At 35.1% G+C, this 11053-nt stretch overlaps 1 protein-coding gene across 3 annotated transcripts in view; it reads left to right on the top strand.

Moving 5' to 3' along the window:
- The first annotated feature begins 1310 nt into the window (after window positions 1-1310).
- The window catches only part of LOC148939903 (ATP-binding cassette sub-family F member 1-like), a 57522-nt gene continuing 47779 nt past the window's right edge, over window positions 1311-11053 (top strand). For all 3 annotated transcript variants that reach the window (XM_089106261.1, XM_089106260.1, XM_089106258.1), the window contains exon 1: window positions 1311-1365. The gene's annotated coding sequence lies outside the window, so the exon portion shown is untranslated. The remainder of the gene's footprint in view (window positions 1366-11053) is intronic.

Genomic DNA, 11053 nt, shown 5'->3' with positions numbered 1-11053 from the left:
ATCCTGCTAATTTTTAGAAGAAGGAGGAAAAAGAAAATTTACGCAGAATGCATTTGGACCTTGAGCTTTGGTAGTTAACCATAGTTGACTGAATTATAGTCACATCAACAATAGCTCTGGTAAAGTCCATATATTGAAATTCTTCAGAAAAAAAATTTCTGAGGAACCTAAATGAAGTCCTTAAATTCCTTAAAAGTATTTTTGTCAAAAATTCAAAAATCCGCAAATAAAATTTCCAGCATCGTTTTATTTACTAAGCGCTGCCTCTACTCAGTGACAGGAGATACTAAAATCCAACTAAAGTTTGGTGATAAAACGTTCAGAATAGATGTGGCTGCAGTGGGAGAACACTTGAAGTTGACCATAGTTCACCAATAGTCAACTAATGACCAAGGTCATATTGCTTCCCAAAGAATGAAAAACATGTAAGAGATAGGTCTTCCATGAATCAACATACGAAGATGGGAATTACTAGTGCTACAAAAAGTGTTTTGTCTGACGACTTCATTGCGAAAGTAAGAAATTTAAAAGAAAATTTGGTAATTGATGTGATTAGTCTGAAATTTTATAATATTAAAGCTGAAATTTTTCTGCAATTGATAACTAATCAGCATTCCCTTTTCAGAGAATCAGTTTAAGTCAAAATCTAGTCAGGATAAAGTTGGGTAAGGTTAGCTTGAGGAAATTTGGACAAGTTAAATAAGCTAGCTGACTTTAAGCCGGTAGGTCCTACTAACATCAAAGTCTGTTTTTATTATACTCTCTTAAAATTCGAACTACATGAAAGGAAGAAAAGCAATAGCTTCTATTGGTTGAAAAATGGAATAAAATTGACAAATGGTATTGCTGATTACACATTCCCATTTTCCAGGGCACAATAACATAAAAAAGCAAAAAGGGGACACATAAAAAGGCGAAAAAGGTAAACATTTCCTAGTTGGATATATATTGTAGTAAAAAATGTCACTTTTCACCGGACTAGTTCTTTTTCTCGGCATTTTTTTTTTAAACTTCCAGTTTTTTTTAGGGGGGGGGGCGTCCAAGTTGACACTTTGTATGACACACAAGTCATTTTGTATGAATAGTTTATACATATTTTTTTCATTTTCAATATATCTAATGCTAGCTGGCCAATTTAAAATGGGTTTAAAAAGCGTCCTTGATTCAATAATACAACTGATAAAAAAAATAACTTTTAGTTTTTGAGATTTCAAGATGGACACAATTAGCTAAACATGACATATTCTGGAATGCTCAGGAAACACATTCCCGGATAAAAAGTTGGCAACTTTGTATACACAGGATTTCAAGAAGAAATTCAGGAGAGTCGCGTTAGCCTAGGTAAACTTTAGACACAACTAAAAGGTAGAGTACTGTTCGTTTACTATCTTTTGAATAGTATTAAATATGTCAAGATAAAATATAAAAGGGAATTTAGACTACGATAAAACCTCTTCTGAGCTGCTTGCTTAGGGTAAACAATTGCTTTTTGGACAAGCTAGCCTATCTTTAGTAGGCCTATGCTGGAGCTAGTCTATCTTAGGTAATTCAACTCACTAATGAAATAGCTAAAAAATACACATGGTTAAGACAGTAATATTTACTTCATAATATGCAGAAAGTAGCCTAGTTAGCCTAACACATTTTGACTGCAATTCCACTGTATTAAGAATAATTGCAGTCAAACTGCAATTATTCTTCATATTAGTCTATGAAGTAAGAATGGTAAAATCTACTTTAGCTACTTTGGCTATTTTGAAAAGGGATTAGGTTAGGAAAGTAAAACTTCCAGGGATGGCTCTATAGGCTAAAGGGTAAATATTTACCAAATCACATTATTGAGTTACAACTAAAGTGAATATGGTAAATTTTGGGTAAGTTCTACCAAATCATATTATTGAGTTAGGAATAAAGTGAATACACCATTCAATGCCTTTTTTATGCTGATTACAAATATAATAATCATTCCTATCGGAAATGGATTTCAGCCCCCCCCCTATATAAAGGTAAGTTTAAACTTCCCCCCATCCCCCTAATGTGCAAATATATACCCTGTTTTCTAGTCCAGTGGTAGACTAGAAAGATTTAATGATAGGCTGATCAGCATGGAAAGCAAGGATCAGCAGTATTCATTCAGAGTTCAATGTACAAACATCTTGATTAAATTGGATATATTGTTTTGCATTAAACTATTCCCTAAAAGCATACTTTCAGTAAGGATATAATTTATTCCAAGTTATTTATTCACAAACAGATTATCTTTTATAGTTGGCAGTTTCATATACAACTTATCTGACAACTTCAAACTGTCTTGTCTGACAACTTGGTTTGCTCAATAAACAGATAAGCTAATAAAGGACTTAATTTGAACTTTGATTGACAATTTTGAGGGAAAAAGAGAGAGAGAGAAAAAATAAAGTAAGTTTATGGTCTGGTGGCTTTGGTTGAGGCAATTTGGAAAATGAAAGAAGTTGATCTTGTGTTTGCACATTTCCATGGATTTCCCTGGTGGCCAGTTCAAATATTAGTTGAATTGAAGTCTGGTAAGAAATATTTGGTTTTCACGTATGGTGATAAAAAAAAAAAAATACTAGTGTTTTGACAGAGAACATGATGGATTTCGAAACAAATAAAACGGCTTGTGCTGCAAACAAACATCCATCTATAAAACGTACTATGACAGATCATGATAACAATCCGGATTGTTACAAAGAGACTACAGTAACTCTGGGTTTACAACCTGAAATAATGGTTGAAATGGAAGCGAGATACAATCTATAAGCAACTCAACCAGCGCTTTAGTCAAAAGTAACATCGCAAAAGAACTTTCGAAAGTAAAGCTAACTCAGACTGAACTTGAAAATATTACTCAGACTGTTTACTCATCGGTTATGCACGAAGTTAAGATAGTTCTGGATAAAGTAATTTGTCGATGCTCTCGAGAAAAAAATGGATTCCTACAAAGAGGAATTGCAAAAAGAACAGGAGGAAACAGATCTAATTGAACAAAATAACAGATCTTCGTCTGTCATCATCTATAACTTACTAAAAGTGAACAACCAGACCTCAAACTGAGTGTGTTTTAAATCTTGCTATGAGGCAGCTTGGGGTTTAAATAGGAAAATGTGATATTGCTGATGTTAAAATGCTTGGTAAGCTGAATAGTGATCATATTCCTCTGGTTGAAGTAATTATCAAAATCCTCTCATGTGCCAGGGAAATAACAAAAACTGATCAAAACTTTGGAGCACGCATACCTATATAACAGAAATTTTAACAAAGCAACATCAAGCAATTCTACAGGCCTCAAAAGATATTGTTGGAACCAGCAATGCTTGGTCTAGCCAATGCTGTGTTTTTGTGAAGGTAGGTGAGAATGTTATGCTAGTTCAAAATTTGGCGCAAGTACTATTGCTACCCTGATCTTTTGCGGTTCCTGATGTCAACATGATAGGATAAAGGTTCTGATCATAGTGCTGCTTTAAAATTAAAAATGGATAGACTTAAACAACTAGAGTTGCAGTTTCTTGACCTATCAAGTTTGAACATTCCAAGTCTATGATGCAATGAGATGCATGATGAAAATGGACATTTATATTTGAGTGTTAAATCCCAAGAAACCAAGTACATGAAATCCAGTGATATCTGTGTTGCAAAATGGCCCAATATGCTAACAATTGCCAATTACAATGTTCAGGGGCTAGAATCAACTATGGACAGTCTGTGTACAATGCTAATTGAGTTAAATTTTTCTTTTGACATAATAGGCCTGACAGTAACTCTTATAACTGATGTTTCTCCTATATCTTTTTTTGAAATTCAAGGGTATTCTTTCTATTCCTGTAATCAAATCAAATCATTTTATTCTAAAACCACTTTCATACCAATTGCCAAATTACAGTTTGCATCATAAATACATATCATAGGTCAATGTGTCATAAAGATACATCATATTAATACATAAAAATACACAAATAAACATAAATAAAGATGCTACTTTTTAGAGGGTAAGATTGTACTCGTTCAGTATAGATTCAGTCATTGACTAGTTAGCACAAGAGAATTATATTGTACTTTTTTGGATATTTTAACTTAGATACTTGGTAAATTTTCCATTGGCTGTTTTCAGCTCTAACTTTTTTAATCCCACCCACTGTCATCAGTTGCTGCTAGACATTCATACACACAAGGTGTGCAGACGTATTGAGAGAGAGATTTTGCTTTTTTTCATTTTGTCATTTGCCAAAGCTATGAAAGTAGGAAACCAGGCATTTGCTCAATTTAAATATTACAAGCTGTGGCCTTGCAAAATTATGCAGGTGATACCTGTCAAAGATGATGGAAGTAATTATGAAGTTTGCTGTTACAGAACTGATGAAATTAAAATAGTAACATCAGAGAATATATGGGCTTATGCAGAGAAATATGAAGAAGCACTGAGAGATGGCAGAAAAAATGTTCAGAGAGTGATAAGGCTGTGTACAGAGGACTTGCTTAGTTTCATATTTAAGATTCGGACATGAACTAGGAGTATCAGCAGGGGGGCCATTTACAACCAGTGATGACTCTTGTGTTGACTGAAAAACTGAAAATCTGTTTTTAACTGGAATGCTGAAAGCTGACACTGGGTATGGTTTGGCTAATTTAAAAGGAGAGGAGGGGGGGGCCAACTGGGAAAAATACTGCATAGCTGGTGAAAGGGGTGGAGTAAAGGGAGGAGAAGGACAACAGGTGCGATTGGAAATGGGAGGGGGATGCGACTGGTGGTAGAATGGTACTGGAAAGGAGGGAGGAGGGGGTGGGGGTTGTGGTTGCTGTCTGTGTTGCCCTAAAAAAGGTTGGAATGTAAGGCCACCCTCCACCATTACTGATGCTTGGGGACACGACTGGCAGTAGTATGGTACCGGACTAGAGGGGGAAAGGGGTGGGGATCGTGGTCGCTTTTTGCATCGCCCTAAAAAAGGTTGAAACGTAATGTCACCCTCCACTATTACTGATGCATGTGCGAAATTGCACGATTTGTCAATTCATGTTAAAAAAGAACAGAGGTGAACATGGTCAAAACTACACTTGTCTACCCATTATGACAATGATAATGAAAATGCTAAGCTATTTGCAAATCTTTTTGTTAATAAGCTAACATCAAATAATAGAAAATAACTGTTCACAATTTCTATGTATCCAAGTTACCAACAATTCCCAGGTTCAAAGTATATAAGTAGTCCATTTTCAGTCCAGGAAATGAATAATGCAATACAACATACTATGACAAAAACCAGCGGCAGCTATGACAATGTACACCCCACATGGATAAAGAATCTCACCCCTTCATACAAGCAAGAACTGCTAAATTGTTATAATCATGCTTGGGCATCTTCTATGTTCCCCAATATATGGAAATGTTTGTCCCTCCTACCAATCCCAAAGAAAAATAAACCCAAAGATAACCCTGAGTCCTATAGGCTCATAATGATTACTCCTGTGATGGGGAAAATAATGGAGAAAATGATTTATTACAGACTCCTCTGGTTTGTTGAAAAAAAATAATATGATCCCTCACACTCAAACTGGATTCAGGAAACACCAATCCTCGACATATGCTTTCATTTTGCTGACATATGGAATAAATAAATGATTCTCAAAAAATAATGTCCTAGTTGCAGCTTCCCTAGATTTTGAAGGGGCATACGACAATGTGAACCACCAAATCCTTTTAAATAAACCTGCAAACCTTGGACTAACCCCCAAGCTAGTATCTTTTATAAAATCCTTCATAAAAGTGCAAAGTTTCATTGTTTGTGTTGGTTCAGCCTCTTCACCCCAAAAGACAATAACCAAAGGCCTACCTCAGGGAGCAGTCCTCAGTTGCCTCCTCTTTGCCCTATATCTCTGGGACATGAACCTACCCCACACGAATCTACAATATGCTGACGATCTGGTGCTATGGTCATCTGGCAACACCTTTGAGATAGCACAGTCAAATCTGCAAAAGTCACTTTTCCAATCTGAAAAATTCAACATTCAGATTTACCCATTGCACCTAAAAAGTTAAAAATAATCCAATTTCACCAAAAGCGAAACCATGTTAATGCAAAACTAACTCTAAATAAAACAACTATTCCAGAAGATAATCATATTAATTACCTAGGTCTCATGCTTGACCAAAAACTTAATTTCCACCTCCACATTTCAAACACAATAAAAAAATGCTATAGAAAAACAAGTATACTAAAAAGACTTCTTTCCACTCCCTGGGACTGTAAGGAGAAAACCTTACTCTAATTTTATAAATCACATATAAGACCCCATATTGACTATGGGCTCATTGTCTATGGTGCATGTGCAAAGACCCAGATGCAAAAAATTGAAACAACACAAAATTATATAATACATCTCATATTTGGTCTTAGGAAACCCACAAGCACCAAGTTTCTGCTTATGGAGAGTGGATTAACATCAATAAGGGAGAGACGTAGCTTTCTCTTGACAAAACATCTTACAAAAATTGAATCAAATAGCTCACACACCCTACATAACTGGTTAAGAAATCCAGCCATGTATAGAGGCATTGCAGATGAGTTTGCCAATATTCAGAAGAAGTTCCCCGTACTGGCAAAGTCTATTGCACCTACTTTCCCCCAATCCCCTCCATGGAATTGGTTAATTCCCATAATAAATACTGATTTCTCTAAGTGGAATAAAGATTTAACCCCCATTGCTTTTGTCCAGAAAAAATTTGCCGAACTTAATACAATTACCTATAAAAATCACTTCCATATATTTGTTGATAGGTCAAAAATGAATGAGAAGGTAGCAAGTGGTGCTTTCCTTCCTCACCTGAAAATTGCAATGGGCAAGAGATTATATAATAATTTATCTATAATGTCTGCTAAGTTAAATGCCATAATCATGGCATTAGAACACCTTAAGGAAAACCAACCTTTGATTGCGAATTCATATAATATTATTGTATATTCCGACTCTTTATCAAGCCTTGAGTTGCTGGCCTCAGCTCCTCAGTATAAGTTGGACATTGACACTAATCATTGTATCTGTATTATAGATAATCTTGCTTCAAGTGGCATAAGAACTTATTTTCAGTATATTCCTAGCCACTCTGGTATAAGCGGTAATCATCAGGTTGATGAAATAGCAAAAAATGCTATAAATATTGACCAGCCAAGTGGGAGACCAATCCCAATTAGAGATATTTACCAATGGAGGCTATCAGATATTAATTTTAATAAGATTAATCCTATGCTTTCCCCCTTTCCCAATAAGTATTTTTCTAAAATTTATCATAGAATTCTTTATGGAACAAATGGACTAAATTTTCTTGCATTCTCATATAAGCTTTCTAATTCAAGTGGCTCAATTCCCATGTCCCCTCGATGCAGGCATTGTAATAATAATAATGCAACAATTGACCACCGCCTGTTTGAATGTAAGATGCTGACGTCTGCAAAACATAACTTGCTTTGTAAAGTGTTAAATTGCTTTAAACACCACAAAATCTCACTATCAGCCAAGAGCCTAGCCAACTATACCTGTACACGGAGCATTGAAATCGACATCTATTTTCTCATAATTGAACTCCTAGAGTCGAAAGATCTACTGTAAGATATCTGAAAATATCTAATAAATATTAGGCAATCAAGCGAGTAGCTCTGTAGCCCACAGAGTGAAGCAAAAGGAAAAGGGCTAAATAGTATTACTGAAAAGCCCGCCTGCTGTTAAATAGAAGAAGAACTTGACAATCCTGCAAATACCTGCTATAAAATCACGACATATATGTAAAAACTTGCACTTTCTACGTAACTTACAAACCCCCCAATTAAAATATTTACATATTACGTTTTCTTTTCAGTTTTTTCTCAGGTTTTCTTTCTTTTTACCTTTAGTAATTTTCTCAAAAACAATACACACTTCATCATCTGCTAGAAATTTATAAAAAAAACTCGGCACTCACTGCAGCATTTGCGTCATCCTGTTCAGTTTGGTCTGTTGCCATAGTAACATCAGGTATTCGTGGACTCTGCAACGTCACACTAGCATTCGTTTCATTTCAGTCCGCAATAAATATTGGCACAGCTACAGGAATGCCCTCAGGGTGAAGGTTTAAAAGTGGGTCAGCACTTGGCGGTAAAAAATTTGATTTGGCATTGTCATCGCTAGAGCTGCTGAAAACTGATATTTGCTTGTTAAATGTGGGAGTAATTGTTTCACTCTTTTTTTGCATTATATTCAAGTTGGATTATTTTTGCGGTGATGGTCACTTGATTGCTTTTGAGGGTAGATAGTTCATCTTGCATAGCAAGATAGCGGGAATTACGGGAGTTGATTTCTTCACCCAGCTTTTTTAATTCCAAATCACGTTCATTGAGTAGATCGTTTGCTTTTTTCAGATAATTTTCAAATCTGTCAACTTTTTTTTGCAAATCGACTGTATTCGCGTCACGACGTGATTCATTTTTTAACTTAGTGCCATATTTTTCTTGGATCAAAACCAGCTGTTTGGTATACTTTTCACAGTCAGCACACGGGAGGGCTTGGGAAGCTTGGTTTTTGGAAATGTCTTTGGGGTAGTAAATTTTAGGGTAGACTTGGGTGTACTTCGTAGTAATTTAGTGCCAGGGGGTAGGGAGCATGGCGACATCGGCGATTCCCAAGGATTATTCAGGGGAAGGGAGGACTGGCAGTCTAAGTAGTAACACTCCCTCTGTAGTTTTCTCTCCTCAATTGTAATCCCTGCGCACTTGGGATGTAGCCACAGTTGACACCAACTGCACTGAACTGTGCCACTAGTGGCACGTAGTTTACTCTCCGGGCAAATATATCTCGTAGGTTACGACATAATGGCACAAACGGCAGAGATTTAAAGCCTGTTTAGCCACTAACAACCATTAGTATAATTGCAATTGGTAATTGATATGGGACACGTCGCAATCATCCTATTCCCAGCAATTTATGAACTAAAGTTTATCCTAAAAATTCCTAAATTTCTGGCATTGTTGGTGTAGTTGAATGCACCACTTTTTCAAGATACTATTAGTATACGAAAGTCTCCATTTAATTAAGTTTTCAACAGATTTCAAAGAATGATTTCCACAGATATAATCAATTCACAGTCTATTAATTATTGGTAACTGTGGAAGAGGATTATATGTCACCAAGCCAATTGTTGTTACGAGATGATATCTGATTTTAGATGTAATCACACTGAGATCTAATTGTAGTAGTATGTGAAAAGGTGGCTTAGGCACTTATGTACAAAGTGATTTTTATGTTTCAATATTAGATGATGTCTCTTTTTGGCACTAAGGGCTACTTGAATCCCTTGTCATGCAATAGTGCAAAGATGGTGGAGAGGTATTACTTGCAACTGTATATTGACCTCCGAGTTCCCCAGTAGCAAAGTCATTAGCATCTATAGAAAATGTAAGTAATAAGTTGGGATCTTTTAGGGTGCCATCTGTTGTAGTTGGGGATTTTAACTTTAATTTACTGGAATTGAGTAATGTTGGGAATTTATAATTTCTGACTGATATGTTATCAGCTGATTTTTTACCTTTGATTACTGCCCCAACCTGTGTAACTCTGTTTAGTGCTACATTACTTGATAATATATTTTTGCCTTGTATGGTATGAGTGGTTAAAATTTTTGGGAGTGCTTGTTTCTCCAGGTTCAGAACATTTTTTAAATTATGTTCTATTAAGTCTACAAAAGCAAGAATTTGATAATGGCTGCAGTTTAAGGGAAACCAGCCATAACCCACAAGGAAATATTTTTAACTTTTTTACTAAAAATTGTGAGAAACTAAAAATCTTTCTTTCAAAGATAGATTGGGAAGAGGTATATGGAACATATGACATGGCAAGTGCATATTCCTTATTTATGTATAAAATTCTTCAAGGAATGGATTCATATCGTATGGCCAAACCAAAAGATTCTAGAAAACCCAATCCGTCTGGAATCACTTTGGTTCACAGCTGAGATAAGAAAATATGATGAAACTGAGAAATACCCTTCACATAAAGAAAATAGAATTCCCTTCCTTTGAAAGTGATAAACTTTATAAGGAATACTGGGCTACTGTTAACAAAAAGAAGCAAGAATTAGAAAGAAATTATCATTATTCCATCTTTGAATTAAATAAGAATTATGTACAAGCAACATGGAAAATAATGAATGAGATACTTTCACCTTATAAGAAACAACTAAAAGAAGAAGTTCCAAATGTTATTACCTCTCCAAATAGGGTTTTGTTAAAAGAGGATGTGGCTATTACTAATAGATTTTGTACTTATTTTTCAGATTTGGTTCAAGTATATCTTGGCAAATTGATAATAATACTAGACAAATTGAAACAACTGAAATAATTAACGTGCTTGATACAGTTAACTCAGGATGATATGATACAAATGCATGAGCTACAAAAAGCATTTACATTGCTTGGTCCCTCTGAATCCCTGGGGGTTGATAGAATAACAAAAAGAGCATTAAAATCAATTTTCCCAGTTGTTTGTCATGTTTTTCTTTTTCTGCTAAACATTTGATAAGAATGGAGATAAATGCTAAATTAATAACTACAGGCCCATTTCAATTTTACTGGTATTCTCTACCATCTAGCCAATATGGTTATGGTAAAGGTCATTCCACTACACTTGCTGTATATTGTTTTATTATAAAGATTAAGGAATTTTTGGATTTTGGATTCATGACGTTGGCAATTTTTGTGGATCTTGAAAACCTTCAACACTGTTAATCACAAGGCATTAATATCAAAAATGAATAAAATGTATTTTCTGGTTTGGATGGTAAAATGGATAAAATCGTATTTGGAAGATAGAATGCAGATGGTAGTTGTCAGATCATCAACATAATAAGAAAGAAAAATAGAATGCAGGGCTCCCCAAGGTTCAATCCTAGGGCTGCTACTTTTCTTGATATATGTTTCGGAAATAAAATAATTTATAACTTATTGCATACTAGTAACATATGCTGATGACACAGTAATGTTGTTTAAGTCATATATTGTAGATGGTTTGTTTG

This window comes from Artemia sp. Qi Xiang Cuo, chromosome 20, assembly GCF_049724085.1.
Source record: "Artemia sp. Qi Xiang Cuo chromosome 20, ASM4972408v1, whole genome shotgun sequence".
NCBI classification, from domain to species: Eukaryota; Metazoa; Arthropoda; class Branchiopoda; order Anostraca; family Artemiidae; genus Artemia; species Artemia sp. Qi Xiang Cuo.
Note: the sequence above shows the minus strand (reverse complement) of the source record. Positions and strands in the feature narration are given on the sequence as shown.